Genomic DNA, 15,745 nt, shown 5'->3' on the forward strand with positions numbered 1-15,745 from the left:
ACGCTTTCCCAGTGTTACCAAGTCTAACTGAGTGGGTCTTGTGGAACAGCAGCGACTTCCTGGCCTAAGCCCTGTCCTTTTCCGCTAAAACGTCGGGAGGATCAGAAGGCTTTTGTCTAGGCACTGGAAGGTGGCAGCGTTAGTGGCGTGTTCAAAGGGTGATCCCATTCAGTCGACCGTCGACTACGTCTGACGTTATCGACTGAAAGGGAACGTCCTGGTTGCGTATGCAACCCACCGTTCCCTGAAGGAGGGAACGGAGGACGTAGTCCCCTTGCCACTACCGCTGGACCACCGCTGACTCCGAGTTACGCTCGGCTCCTCAGCGAAAAGCAAATGGTGCGTGCATCTACTTCCGTATTTATACCCGCGCTGCGGGGCGGAGTGTGAGATGCAGATCTCGCACGCCAATGTGTATTGGCTCGTTCAATAATACTCGAAGACAATAGGCTCCCTGGCGTGATACCATTCAGTCGACCGTCGACTACGTCCTCCGTTCCCTCCTTCAGGGAACGGTGGGTTGCATACGCAACCAGGACGTTCTTGGCTTATGCCACTTCTGTTCAGTCTCTGTGCAGCTGTTTGTTGGGGGAACAGAGGTGATGCTTAGCTGGCAATAATGTTCAGTCTGGTACAACAGTTCTGACACATGATTACACAAAGCTGGTCCGCCACACAGGTACACTGGCAGCTCCGTAGCTGCACAGGACGGGCATCCCTAAGCACAATCTGAAAATACACAAATCTGTTACAATAGAATAAAAGTGCAGTTTTTAAAAAGGAGAATACTTGAGTACAGTGAGAATGTTTGACAAAACAAACAAATATGAACCATCGACATATAAAGATGACGTGGGATTTTTTTTTTTTTTTAAATAACTACTAAATTTGTATGAGCTAAAATTGTAGCCACAATATTATTTATATTAGTATTTATCTCACTTGACTAATCCTCAACAGTGGACACAGAACGTGTGTCAATGCAGTGACAAAACAGAACTCTGTTTCTGTGAATCCCAGTGCTTAGCGTACATATTTAAATATCGATAAATATTCCAACACACCAGTATTATTTATGGTATGGTAAATTAAATATGTCTTTAAAATAACCTTTAGCAGGATAAGATCCAATTATTTACATAAACTTGATCTGCCGAACATAACCGGTCTCATCAACCATGAACCAGTCTGCGCTGAACCTGCAGGATAACTTTTCCTTACGCTCAAGCTGTGAGGCTTTTGGCTTTTCCTCATTGATCTGTAGCACTCAGCCCTAATGGTTACCTCTCCTGTCCTTGAATCCTTGTTTGAAACTGACATTGACAAAGGCGTTAAGGAAAATTGGATGTGATTGACGCATAATAGTAGACAGACCGACACAGACACATAGCCTACGTTACACCTGCTGTGCTAGCACTAGATAGCATGCATGCTAAGGGCATGTAAACACAGAACACGTCCAGATCTTACCTTCAAAATTGTGGATGTAGCTCGAAACGTACAACTTGAAGCCCTTCTCCTTCTTGGTTGTCGATGTATGACACAATGTTTATATAATTCGACTGACGTCGTTGACCGTAACCCTAGGGACATCTTGAAGCGACAGAGTGAAAAACGCCATAGTTGCTATTGACACTACGTGCGCCGCGACACCGGATGTGAAGTAGCTGGCTGACTTGGAATGCGGAAGAGAGTGTGCATATAGCCTATAGGGCTTAATAGGGAGTGGCCAGGCTTTCCGTAGACGGGCTCTGGTACGAGCTTTTCTTTCTGTAAGGCAGAATAAGACACAGTACGAGTGTGGCACTGTCAAATGCACTTTAATAAAATAATGTCTGAAACCGCACTCACTGTTAACTGCGCACTATATTTGAAGCAGAAATATGTTGCTGGTCATGTAATTCGTGCTGCTGCGACTTGCAGGCGACCCACACGGACCTATATTTAAGATTATTTTAGCATGATGTATTTCCCATTGATAAATACAGTGCAAATAGTTCCGTCTCTTGGGATAAAAGGGAAGAGGAAATAAAAATCAATAAAATGTCCGTAACATTTACCACTCTCTTATTTTATTTACATCACAGGGCAAAAATTGAATAGAAATAAAGATTCTTTTTATGAATGTAATCATGTGTAGCTTACTCAGTTCACATGAAAAGAAAGACAGAAAAGAGAGAAGCAAGAATCAGTGAACGTACACTAATACTGACAAAATTAGCAGGGTTTGGGATTAATTAGAATCATGCCGGTTGAAGACGGCATACCTTTAAAATGTTATTAGTTTTATTATGAAACGAATAAATTTTTATTACATATTGAATTGGTCGATGTTTCTCTGAGTTTTCTTTATTATGTTGCCTTGAGAAAACCATAGGCTATATTTAAACATTATTAATATTATGAGAAATTGACTCACCTAGAACTTTAATGCTTCACCAAACTCGGCTCAAACCTTCAGACTGGTCTGACTCGCTTAAATCTTTTCGGACTGGTCAGACTGACCTTCCGAAAAAAAAAATCCTTTGCGTTATCTGAGCAAAGAAGGCCGTAATACTTAATGCTGTCCACTAGAGGGGGCGACAGGATAATAAGTCTTTTCTACTCTCTTTTCCTGTTTACATCAGTTTAAATGACAAATAAAAGCATGAATTTCATTCATAAATAGGCCATATCTGTGTATGAGAATAAGCTGAACACTTCAAACTGTACAACTAATTAAAACTTGAACCCTACTTCAAAGTTTGCCACCTTCTAGTTTCTTTTAAGATATTGTTATTCACACTGGTTTTTGCATTTATTGTTTGTCCATCTGGAACTATTATTTGTCATGAGCTCTATATTTTAAGATGTACTAGCTATTGATAAACCACATTAAATTAATGTAACAAGCTAATGTCAGCGCAAATGTCCTGCAAAGTTTTGCTAGGCTAGTTAAACAAATGGTCTTCAGAATATCTAGAGATGTTCAGGGAAGTGTGTAGGAACTGGTTGGAGCTGAACTCTGCAGAACATGATGCTCCAGGGTCAGGACTGGGTGTTAAATCTATAAATGAATGTGCAAAGTTGTGTGTTTGCATGCAGATTTGTAGGTCAGTCAGTACAATGGAAAATGGAATCTGCAAAAACTTTATTCTGTTCTCACAACACATGCAAACACAACTTTTGAAGATGTCTTTATCACATACCCTGCTTGAACTAACTGAACAAATATTACTGCAGGAAGTGGAGGAAAAAAATGAATACTGTTTTTTACACATAACTTTTAGTGACTTCAAGCACATTGGATAAGCCTGCAACCTCTGTGATAACAATATCTTCAGACACACACACACACACACACACACACACACACACACACACACACACACACACACACACACACACACACACACACACACACACACACACACACACACACACACACACACACACACACACACACACACACACACACACACTCCTGCAGCACGAGGTGAACACAGGTTCTTCAATGATAGCTTGATAAAGAAAAAAGAAAAAAAGTCAACATTAACTGCAGCTGGTGCCAAATAAACATGATTATGTTTGGGGAAATAATAAGTCAAATCACATCAATTATAGCTGATATCATGGCTAAAAATGATACAACATTTGGCAGTTACTGCAAAAACCCGGTCTATAGGGGCCACACACTCGCAGCTGATATCAGTGAATAGACTGAACATGATTTCAGCCGAGCAATATCTACTGTTTTACACCAGATGTGTTCCTTCTAGTTTACTGCGTTTTGGTTAGGACAGTTTTGTGTGTGTGTGTGTGTGTGTGTGTGTGTGTGTGTGTGTGTGTGTGTGTGTGTGTGTGTGTGTGTGTGTGTGTGTGTGTGTGTGTGTGTGTGTGTGTGTGTGTGTGTGTGTGTGTGTGTGTGTGTGTGTGTGTGTGTGCCTCTGCAGATTAAACACATGAATGTTTCCTTTAAAATTGTTGCTAGGTTTGCCCTTTTGTGCTGTAATGGAAACAATCTCCTGAATCTGGACACATTTTCCTCACCATGAGAGGACTCCAACAGCTCCTCGATTTGTGATTTACGGTTCTGAAGGAAAGATTTTTCAGCATCTCTGCGACTATTAAAAAAAGGTTAACAAATAAATAGTTTTCACTTATCCCTCCTTACTTATAATTTTTTTTTTTTTTTTTTTGAAAAAAGGGTAATTTGTCATTTGCAGGAAATGTATTATATTGCACTGCAATAGCTCAGACTCCTACTGTGCTGCCACTGTCTAAACGCAGCCTTTTCCACCGCATGGACTTTCTGGAGTTCGGCCTCCAATAAGATGATCCTAAAACAACAACAAAGGCAGATATCCAGTAAACGGTACAGCAACAAGTCTTTGCCAGTAATACCTATTGTGGCTTTTCCAGACAGAAAAATAAAACTTAAAAAAAAAAAGAAAAAGTCTGAAACTGAATCTGAATCTAAAAAAATAAATAAAAATCAAAGGCTAAAAACTTGGTCTTTATAAACATGGCATTTGATACTGAAAATATCTGTCTGCATTTGTTTCTCAGAATTACAAATGAGCTGCTAAAGTTTTAAATCATGCTTTTTCATTTTTCCCTCAGTGTTTTTGTCACATGTTAGAAAGGATAACAAAGATGGGTTCTGATTGACTAGTACATTTTTGAGACACAGTTTAAGTGTAAATATTGCCCCTTTATTATTTCTTCAAGTTTCAGATTTTATCTTCAATTCATTTATTTGTTTTTTGAAAATAAGGAAAAATATTCTTTGTGCAAAACTCCATATTAACAAACATAGGATTGTATTTACCAGTTGTGCCCTCTGAGTCCAAGATTTAATTTCCTTGGGTGTTGGTAAGGACGTAAGATTCATCATTGCCCAGAACCAACTTCACTTTCTCCTGAATGCTGGGCACATTCGCCTCAGACTCTGTCAAACGCACCACCACTACTCGACTAGAGACCAAGCAGCCATCTTGTATTTCAGAGATGTGTATGGATCTATAAAAGAAACACATTTCTGTATTGTACAAAAAGTGCAACTTAAATCCAGAAGAATGAGTATAGAACAATAAGCTTAAAATGTTTATATTTTTATGACTTCAAATATTGATATTATAAAGCAGTAAGATTTTAAGGGGTTACCTTTGAAATGATCTTGCGGTACTAGCTCTAGGTGGCTGTGTGAAGTTTGCCACTGGTGAACTTGAAGGCCTTTGAGAAAATGAGAAACTACGCTGACTCAAAGCTGTTACTTGCCCTTGAAGTTCACCGCCATGAACCTCATAATGCCCTCTGTCAGTTAGATCCAAGCTGCAAAATCTCCATTTTCCATAGGAAAAAGAGTCACATTTGCAGAGTCTGTGAAATACAGACTGTCTGTACCAACCTGAAACACAAAAAAAGTGATAACTGAAATATACCTTTTACGTCTAGTGATTTTTTCCTAGACTGTTTTTCAAAACTATTTATGTTGAATAACTACAATTCTAATTAACTTAATAAATAAATGGTAGCCTAACACGGTGATTTGTCACACATCACACCCTGATTTTCAATAATATGCAAAAAAATGGCCACTGAAGTACAGACAATGTATCTATTAAACTATCTTTAATAAAATAAAATAACAAAAATAAATACAGAGCCCCACACATGTCATGCACAAAATCAGAAAACAATATTTAATGTTTTCAAATTTTTGTTCATGATTCATGGTCTTTAATGATTTTCACTTTTGTTCAAGGTAATAAAGCAAAAAAAAAAAAAAATTTGATAAAGGAGGAATATATAAAAGATATGGTATTTATGTAAAAAGCACAATAATGAACATGATAATAAACAGCCACCTGTCTTTTCCATTTGTTGACATGATATGGTTAGATTAAAATACATCAATTTCGGTTTTTAATTTTTAATTCTCCATATGAATGAAACCATCATATTTAAAAATAGGATATTAATCATAATAATAAAATATATTTATTTGTTACTTCTGTGAATCTATATCAAATTATTATGGGCTCTTCTTCAATGCTTTCAGAATGTTTACTTTTAAAATGATCATATTTTAATGACAGTTTATTTTTTGAACGAAAATGAATTATTTTATTTATCAAACTAAACCGAAAATAGTACAAACTTTGCTGAAGTGATTGTTTTGAACAAGTAGTAACTTAGACATTGTTAAATACATGTAAATAATTCTAGCTGAAGTATTTGTCAATACTGTTTGTCTTTTGCCCCATGCTGGTTTTGCCCCGTGCCGTGTGTCTGTGGGAAATTTATTGGATATATTAATATTGGAATTTTTCTATTTCACCCCCATTTCCTTTAATAGTAGCTTTTTACTTTTATCTGGGCTTTCAACTAAAGGAAACTCTACAGGTGCTAATCTACCAACATGCATTATGGTGTTGCCTATAGACGGCACACAGACTCCACCGGAGTCGGTAGCCTACAGTACCACAATCCTGGTCCAAACTTTATGTGGCAAAGTCTACGTGTTTTCCTGCTCGTCTACAGGCAAAGCCATCTGGGCCGAGAACACTTAACAGTAACCGTAGGCTACTTTCTCTCTCTTCTCCGTAAACACTTAGACTTTAGTCTAGAAATCTTTCGACTTTATTCTGGGAATCTTTCGACTTTAATCTCTAGCTTTTCGCATCGTAAAAAAAAAAAATACGAGAATAAAGTAGAAACATTACGACTTACATTGCGGTTCATGGCTTACGTATATTATAGAGCCAATTGGATAAATTATGCAACGATAATTGTGAGTTTGGTTGGTATGTGTGGTATGAAAATAAAATGTGTGTGTGCTTGTAATACTTGAGAGAGAGAAACTCAACTGCAAATAACCAGTGGAGTTTTGCTGGCATCTAATGGGGAAAATGTGTTACTGTGCCCAAACAAAATCTTACGTAAAGCAAATTTTTTGAGATATCAACCTCTAATTTGGAACACAACTTGTTTAGATGTATGGGTTTGATTTTCTAGCCGTTTTAGAGTTCAACATATGTTTCATAAAATATACATTTTATATAAAATAATGTTCATAAATCATTTTCATGAACTTAAACCTATATAACTTTTTTGGGGGGTTTACTGTTTACAATTTGTTTTTACTTCAGCAACAATCTTCCAAGGGTCTTCTTTAAAATGAGACCAAACTTAAGTTTTTGCTCCCAAGCTTCAAATTTTGATGAGTTTTTTAACATTTACATTTTTGACCACTATGGACCTATGTGTAACTTTTTTTTAATTGATGCAAAAGGGTTAACTGTTGACAGCATTAACGACTTAATGCCACTTCAATTCAACTAACTTTATTATCTAATTAGACACCTGGAAAATCCTTCCAATCCGTTCGGCGCGCACATCTTCCAGCCTCAAAGAAACTCTTTTGTTGTCTTTAAATAAAAAGTATGCCATTGTCACAGATTTTAGTGTTAGAAGAAGAGTTAACACTTAGAAGATGTTATTTAGTTTAATGTTGCTGTCGACGATAAGTGAAACACTGGCCGCCAGTCGAAGTTGGGGGTGGATGGTGGATGGGTTCCTTGAAGGAACATGATTCCCTCGTATCAGTTGCAACTAATAGGGGTAGATTGTTAAATGTTTGTCACGGTTTATGAATCCACTGTCTCATTCTGGTATGTTGTGTGTGTGTATGTGTGTCTGTGTGGGCGTGGTTATCAATTCCCGTTTGATTGTTTGCACCAGCTGCAAGTCATTACCAGTTCCTTTATATGTTCAGTAATCTCCGTCTCATGTTGTCAGATCGTTGTGGCTTCCTCGGTGTCGTGTCCTGTTCCTGTGAGTTTTTGTTCCTGGTTCCTGAGCCACCGATTTCATCACCACGAGTCTCCGGGTTGCCCATCGACGTCCCTGTGTCACAGTACATCTAAGTGTTTGTCCCCGACCTGTGTTTCTGTGTTTAATCTGACCAACTGGAATAAACAACTTTTACTTGCAATTGTATCCAACCCGTTCATCACAGAACGATCTGACCAGGCATGGATGCAGCAAGTACGGCACGTTTGAGCGAATTCATCACACACAGCGTGACAAGAATGGATCAACAAGGAGAAGAGATCGTGAACACAGGTCGCGTGGTTCAAGCACTCGTGACACAGGTGTCCGAGCTCACCCAACAGCTACAACTTCTATGTGCTCCCACTGCGCCGCCCACACCGCTCGTGCCCCCCCCACCATCGCAGCCAGAGAATCGACCTGAGCCTCGTCTGCCCACGCCTGAGGGGTATTCAGGTGAGCCTGAGTACTGTAGAGCTTTTCTCACGAGATGTTCCATGCATTTCACATTGCAGCCACGGACTTTTTACAGTGAACAGTCCAAGGTGGCATTTGTGCTGACTTTACTGTCAGGAAAAGCAGCGCTCTGGGGAACGGCAGTGTGGGAGAATCAAGACAACTGTTGCTCCTCGTTCCAGGCACTCTCCACAGAGATCAGAAGAGTATTCGATCGAGCGGTAGCGGGTAAGGAGGCGGCCAGATTACTCGCGGATCTACGCCAAGGTGATGGCTCTGTGTCAGATTACTCAATCCAGTTCCGCACCCTGGCCGCAGAGTGTCATTGGAACGAGGAGGCGCAGTGGGACATGTTCCTGCATGGGCTGCCTGACCGCGTTCAGAAAGAGATATACATCTTGGACCTTCCTAAATCTCTCAATGAACTGGTGGAACTGGCGATGAGGGTCGATTCACGCCTTAACCGCGTGAGTCAGCGGGTGCGTTCCAGTCGATTCCAGCCATATCCGGAGGATGCACGGACCGGTGACGGGAATGCGGTCAGCCCAGCTTTCGGCCATGAGCCCATGCAGGTGGGGAGAGCTCGGCTTTCCCGGGAGGAGAGGGAAAGGTGGAGATCCCAGGGACTCTGCCTGTACTGTGGTAAGGCTGGCCACTTTCTCTACTCTTGCCCGGTAAAAGACCAAGTCCGATAGTAAGTATGAGGCTACTATCGGGTGGGATCTCTGCCTGAGAAGTCCTCATCACCATCATCGACCCTCCTCCCGGTAAGACTGAGATGGGCAACCTCCACACACGCCACTCAAGCATTACTGGACTCGGGAGCAGAGGGTAATTTCATGGATTTCAGTCTCGCTGTCAAACTCAAGATTCCCATCACTTCTCTCATGCACAAGATATATGTCAACGCACTCAATGGACAGGAACTTTCCAGATTTTCTCACTCCACTGAACCTCTTACACTCATCACATCGGGCAATCACACTGAAAATATTTCCTTTCTTCTCATGGACTCACCACTAGCACCGGTAGTTTTGGGGCACCTGTGGCTCACCAAACATAACCCCCGTGTCGACTGGCAGAACAATTTCATTTCCTCCTGGAGTAACCACTGTCATGAGTCATGTTTGGTGTCTGCTTGTTCGTCTATGTCTAGTTCTGTGTTTCAGAAGGAGGCAGTGGATTTGTCAAACGTGCCCGCAGAGTACCTCGACCTGAAGGAGGTGTTCAGTAAGTCTCATGCTGCTTCTCTTCCTCCGCATCGTCCCTATGACTGTGCTATAGATTTACTGCCAAGTAAGTCTCCGTCTAAAGGCAAACTTTACTCTCTTTCTGTTCCTGAGAGGGAGGCCATGGAGAAATATATTTCTGATTCTTTAGACTCTGGGTTCATCCGACCTTCCTCTTCTCCTGCGGGGGCGGGGTTCTTTTTTGTTGGGAAGAAGGATGGTTCTCTGCGACCTTGTATTGATTACCGAAAGTTGAACAACATCACGGTAAAGAATACTTATCCTTTGCCGTTGATGTCTTCAGCTTTCGAGAGGTTGCAGGGACATCCATTTTCACAAAATTGGACTTACGTACGTAACTTATGGACCTTGGTCTGCATCAGGAAGGGGGATGAATGGAAAACCATGTTTAATACCCCCAGGGGCCATTTTGAATACTTGGTTATGCCTTTCGGCCTTTCCAACTCCCCAGCGGTTTTCCAAGCACTCGTCAATGACGTGTTGAGAGACATGGTCGATCAGTTCATATATGTTTACCTGGATGACATATTGATTTTTTCTTTGTCTCTCCAGGAACACGTTCAACATGTCAGGCGAGTGCTTCAGAGGTTGTTAGAGAATTGGCTTTTTGTCAAGGCGGAGAAATGCGATTTTCATGCACAGTAGGGCTGCAACTAACGATTATTTTGATAATCGATTAATCGGACGATTATTTTTTCGATTAATCGATTAATCGGATAGAAATTAAATTAGATTTTTTTTTATTATAACTAAATAAAACCGTAAATCAGGGTATTTATGTGTAAAAGTGTACTTTAAAAAGTGCAAAAGCCACACATTGAGTTTACTAATATCAATATTTGCATTGTTTTTAATGATAATTGCTGATGGCAAGTTGACAAACATGATTATTGTTAAAAAAATGATATCCAACATATTATGTTTTAACACAATTTTTGTTAAAACAAATTTACACAGACATGTTGTTCAGATGTGAATATCTGAACTAAAAACAAACTAAAAACATCTAAAATATATAATTCATTTAATTTTTATTTAAAATTAATTATATATAAGGAATATAAGGATAAAGAATATATTATATATAATATATAAAAGAATAATATAAGGATAAATTGATTAAATAAATATAGAAAGACTGAAAACAATTGTGTGAACGTAGAGCCGCAGTAGATCGCGTTTGAAAAACAATTAAAACTTAGTAGACAAATGCTATAAAGAGAGAACGGAATGGAGGTAACGTTACCCAGCAAGCTAACAGGCTTGAGTAAAGGACAGGAGAAATTATGCATTAGTGCACAAGCATTCGCTGAAAACCACTGAGTACAGTGACTAAAAAACAATATTTTACTGCTGCTGTTATTAACTGCCTTTATATTTAGTGCTTCGCTTTGTAAAGACCGTTTTAATTTAACCTATTTCTGCGGTAGCGCTATTTTAATCCATCACTTACGTTGCGAGCGAACTGATTGCGCAACCTGATGCTCGAGACAAAATACAGACATCCCAAGATCCCGGAAGTCCCGGGAGTCTCCCGCATATTGATTGCGGCTCCCTGATGCCCGCGAATTAGTTCAAACTCCTGAAATCTAGAGCGCGCAAGCAAGAGCGCTCATGCGAGTCAGAAGAGACTGCTCCAAACCGTGTAGCGCGCGCGCTCGGCAGAGTGCCTGAGGGAGAGAGACCTTGCGTGTGTGTGCGTACCAGTAAACGCTCCCCGTGACGTAAGCAGACCAACTAATCGATAATGACATTCGTTGACAACGATTTTCATAATCGATTATAATCGATTTTATCGATTAGTTGTTGCAGCCCTAATGCACAGTCTGTTTCCTTCCTAGGGTACATCATCTCTTCTGAGGGAATGCACATGGATCCTGACAAGGTTAAGGCGGTGATGGATTGGCCAAGTCCAGATTCTCGTAAGGCCCTACAGCGGTTTCTGGGGTTCGCCAATTTCTATAGGTGATTCATTCGCAATTTCAGCCGACTAGCCGCGCCTCTGACTGTCTTGACCTCCCCAGAACTGCGTTCAGGTGGTCCGATACGGCGGAAGCTGTATTCGTCAACCTCAAGAGTCGGTTTATTTCGGGCCCCATTCTTGTTACCCCTGATTCCACACGTCAGTTCGTGGTGGAGGTCGACGCGTCAGAGGTGGGGGTAGGAGCAGTTCTTTCCCAGCGCGCGTCCTCAGACGACAAGATGCATCCCTGCGCGTTTTTTTCCCATCGCTTGTCACCTGCCGAACGTAATTATGACATTGGTAACAGAGAGTTGTTGGCGGTCAAACTGGCGTTGGAGGAGTGGCGACATTGGCTAGAGGATTCAGGTATACCCTTTATTGTTTGGACCGATCATAAGACCCTTGAATATATTAGAACTGCTAAAAGACTCAACTCCAGGCAGGCTCGATGGGCACTTTTTTTCGGACGTTTTGATTTTGTTCTCTCGTACCGCCCGGGTTCCAAGAACATCAAACCCGATGCTTTATCTCGTATTTTTGATCCATCCGCACGCCCGGTTACTCCCGAGTGCATTTTACCGGAGAAAGTAGTTATCTCCACACTCACATGGGAGGTCGAATCGAAGGTCAAGACAGCCTTAGAAGGGGTAACGCCTCCGCCCGGATGCCCATTGGGTCGTTTGTTGGTTCCGGAAGGGTTCCGGTCCGACGTCATTCGATGGGGTCATTGCTCCAACGTGGCATGTCATCCAGGAGTCAGTCGTACCAACGGTTTGATAAAGCAACGATTCTGGTGGCCGTTAATGGGTCGTGATATTCACGATTTTGTGTTGGCTTGCTCGGTTTGCGCCAGTAGCCAGACGTCTAACCGATCTCCTGATGGGTTGCTCCGACCGCTGTCTGTCCCTTAGAGACCCTGGTCCCACATCGCACTAGATTTTATTACCTCCCTCCCACCCTCTAAGGGCATAACGGTTGTTTTGACCGTTGTGGACCAGTTCTCGAAGGCGGCACATTTCATTCCCTTGCCCAAATTACCTTCAGCCAAGGAGACAGCGGTCACGGTCATTGATCACGTCTTTCGGTTACATGGCCTCCCGAAGGACGTGGTTTCTGACAGGGGTTCTCAATTTGTGTCAAGATTTTGGCGAGAGTTTTGTAGGTTATTGGGAGCTACGGTCAGTCTATCTTCGGGTTATCATCCCCAGAACAATGGTCAATCCGAGAGAGCCAACCAGGATTTGGAGAGAATGTTACGATGTATGGTAGCCAAGAATCCTTCATCCTGGAGCCAACAACTTTCTATGGTTGAGTACGCTCATAATTCGTTACCAGTGTCATCAACGGGTCTCTCTCCGTTTAAGTGTAGTTTAGGTTACCAGCCACCAATTTTTCTGAGTCTGGAATCCGAGGTCGCGGTTCCCTCCGCTCACGCATTCGTCCAGAGGTGCCATCGCACTTGGACCAGAGCCCGTGAGACTCTGCTCCAAGCGGGGAGGCGCATGAAGGGCAAGGCCGATCGCCACCGGTCAAAGCCTCCCGTATACGTCGTGGGTCAAAAGGTGTGGCTTTCTACCAAGAACATTCCGCTCCGCTCCGTTTCCAATAAGTTAGCTCCCAAATTTATTGGCCCGTTCCCTGTCACCAAGATCATTAGTCCGGTGGCAGTCCGACTCAAACTTCCTCCGGCGTACAGGAGAATTTGTCCCGCCTTTCATGTGTCAAAGATCAAAGCCTTGTTTTAGTCTCCTATTAATCCGCCAGTCCCGGTTCCCCCCCCGCCGCGACTCCTAGATGGGGAACCCACTTATTCGGTACACCGTATTCTGGACGCCAGAGGGAGGGGACGCGGATTTCAGTACTTGGTGGACTGGGAGGGTTACGGTCCGGAGGAGAGGAGTTGGGTACCTGCTAGAGACATTCTGGATCACTCCCTTATCGATGATTACAATCGGCAGGTAGGTTCGGCTGGGAACGCCAGGAGGCGTTCCTAGGGGAGGGGGTACTGTCACGGTTTATGAATCCACTGTCTCATTCTGGTATGTTGTGTGTGTGTATGTGTGTTTGTGTGAGCGTGGTTATCAATTCCCGTTTGATTGTTTGCACCAGCTGCAAGTCATTACCAGTTCTTTTATATGTTCAGTAATCTCCGTCTCATGTTGTCAGATCGTTGTGGCTTCCCCGGTGTCGTGTCCTGTTCCTGTGTGGCTCTCTGCTTCTCCTCGCGTGTTCCAGTCTTCGTGGATCTTCGTCGTTGTTTCCCAGTCTGGATTGTTTATTGTTCCTGGTTCCTGAGCACACCGATTTCATCACCACGAATCTCCGGGTTGCCCATCGACGTCCCTGTGTCACAGTACATATAAGTGTTTGTCCCCGACCTGTGTTTCTGTGTTTAATCTGACCAACTGGAATAAACAACTTTTACTTGCAATTGTATCCGACCCGTTCATCACAATGTTAACACTTTTTGCCAAAATATTGAACAATTAAAACCAGTTAATCTGTACAGCAGTAAAAAATAATAAAAATAACAACATTCACTTAGTAAGTATGCAACATACACATTTACTCTTCTTCAGTTATTAGTGGTGTCATATGCAGTTATAACCTCCATCAGTGCATTGACGTGTGTGATTTGACAGCATCTGATACATTAATCTACTGTGGGTTCAGTCGATGCGTTTCAACTGTCCCTCTGATCACTCCACACATTTAAACCTAACTGATTTTGAGCAAATATTAAATAACAATCAAAGTTCAGTTTTAGTCATAAAAGGTCCGCAAGCAATTCAATAATGAATGGAGGTGGTGAAATGAAAATGAAAAGTAATCTTTATTTGATATCTTCAGATTAGAGAACCACGTCCTTTAAAATGTCTACAATCGAAGATCATCTTTCTGTTTCAAATGTCCCTCTCTTCCGAATATACATGGTCTACCCAAAAGGAATATCACTCTCTATATATAAAATGTGAATTTGTACCACCTTCACACTTTTTAGCCCCCCCCCCCCCCCAAAAGGGCAATTTCCCCAAAAAAAGGGTAATTTAAGAAGTCAACAAAATGCTTAACATATCAAATTATTCACTGGGGGTGCAACAATACACTTAGCAGATGGGTCAAATAGGTAATAGTTACAATTAGGAACTTAGACTTCTTACATTGCCAATTAGCTTTCTAATGGCATGTTTGAAATGGTCAGGCTGGAAATTAACAGCACTTTCAAATAACAAACAAATGTTTGGATAGTGCAGGGAAAATTCCCTCTGAGCTGCTTCCTGGTCTTCGAGCTGTAAACAAGGATTCCTGCCAAAGGATGACTCCCGTGTCAATGAAAAACCAACTTCTCTGTCATAACAGTTTGCGGCATCCACTGCATCAGGCAGAACATCAGGAGAGACTTTCTTCGGGCATCCACCATGGGCCAGATGATCAGGAACTCCATTCCCTACAAGGAAATTGAGATTTAGGGCTTCAGGTGGAGCCTACATTTCCTGTTATGAAGTAGCACAGCAGACAAAAATCCTGTCAACAAATGATCAAGGTCAAGAGGCTGGGTTTAACGAAAGAGCAACTGCTTCAGATTTACCTGGAATACTGTGTGCATTCCAGGAGTGCACAACTCAATTTGAGCCACTTGACACTTGTCAGAGTAGACACACAGTATTGTGTGAGGTTATCCTGCATATCAATCTCCTCCTGCTCTACTAACTGGATGAGTGCCCCTTTCAGCGGATAGTTTACTCTGTTGTTGACTTCTGGCCATATTCTTTCAATAATGTGATTCTGTTTTATAAATGAAAAGAAAAACAAGACAGCTAAGTTTGTTGATACAAACTATGAAAGTTTTATAGCAAAGACAGACAGTCATTAAGAGAGATCGACATCAACAGTTTCTAGGGGGTTCAGTATGGTATGGAGCATGGCGAGTCAGTTTCTACAGAGATGTAATCTGGTTAGTTAGTGCATACTTTTGCAGAATTGTATAGTTTCAAAGACTTTTAATTATATACTTCATATTCATACACCTCTTGGGGTGTCCAATACTGTTCCTGGCAGGTCGCTTTCCTGTACATTTCCCACTCACCCTCTAACAAACCTCCTTGGAAACTTATATTTGTGGAGAACCAATCATTCATGTTTCTCATAATTTATGCATTATAATGATTTCCTGATTTCAAATTGTAAAAATGTATGCGTGTTAAGAGAAATTAGCCATTGAACATATAGCATTCTGATTCTGCTAAAATAACTTGAATAA

The 15,745-nt window shown here is 41.5% G+C and overlaps 1 protein-coding gene and 1 pseudogene across 1 annotated transcript in view; both read right to left on the bottom strand.

The window, feature by feature from the left end:
• LOC143724299 (NACHT, LRR and PYD domains-containing protein 12-like) overlaps positions 1–15,745 on the bottom strand; it is a 575,203-nt gene that overhangs the window by 187,279 nt on the left and 372,179 nt on the right. The window lies entirely within an intron of this gene.
• LOC143724323 (uncharacterized) overlaps positions 14,625–15,745 on the bottom strand; it is a 37,671-nt pseudogene continuing 36,550 nt past the window's right edge.

The sequence above is a fragment of the Siphateles boraxobius genome, unplaced genomic scaffold (assembly GCF_051911475.1).
Source record: "Siphateles boraxobius isolate OS27281-9 unplaced genomic scaffold, OSU_SipBor_1 72, whole genome shotgun sequence".
In the NCBI taxonomy this organism is placed as follows: Eukaryota; Metazoa; Chordata; class Actinopteri; order Cypriniformes; family Leuciscidae; genus Siphateles; species Siphateles boraxobius.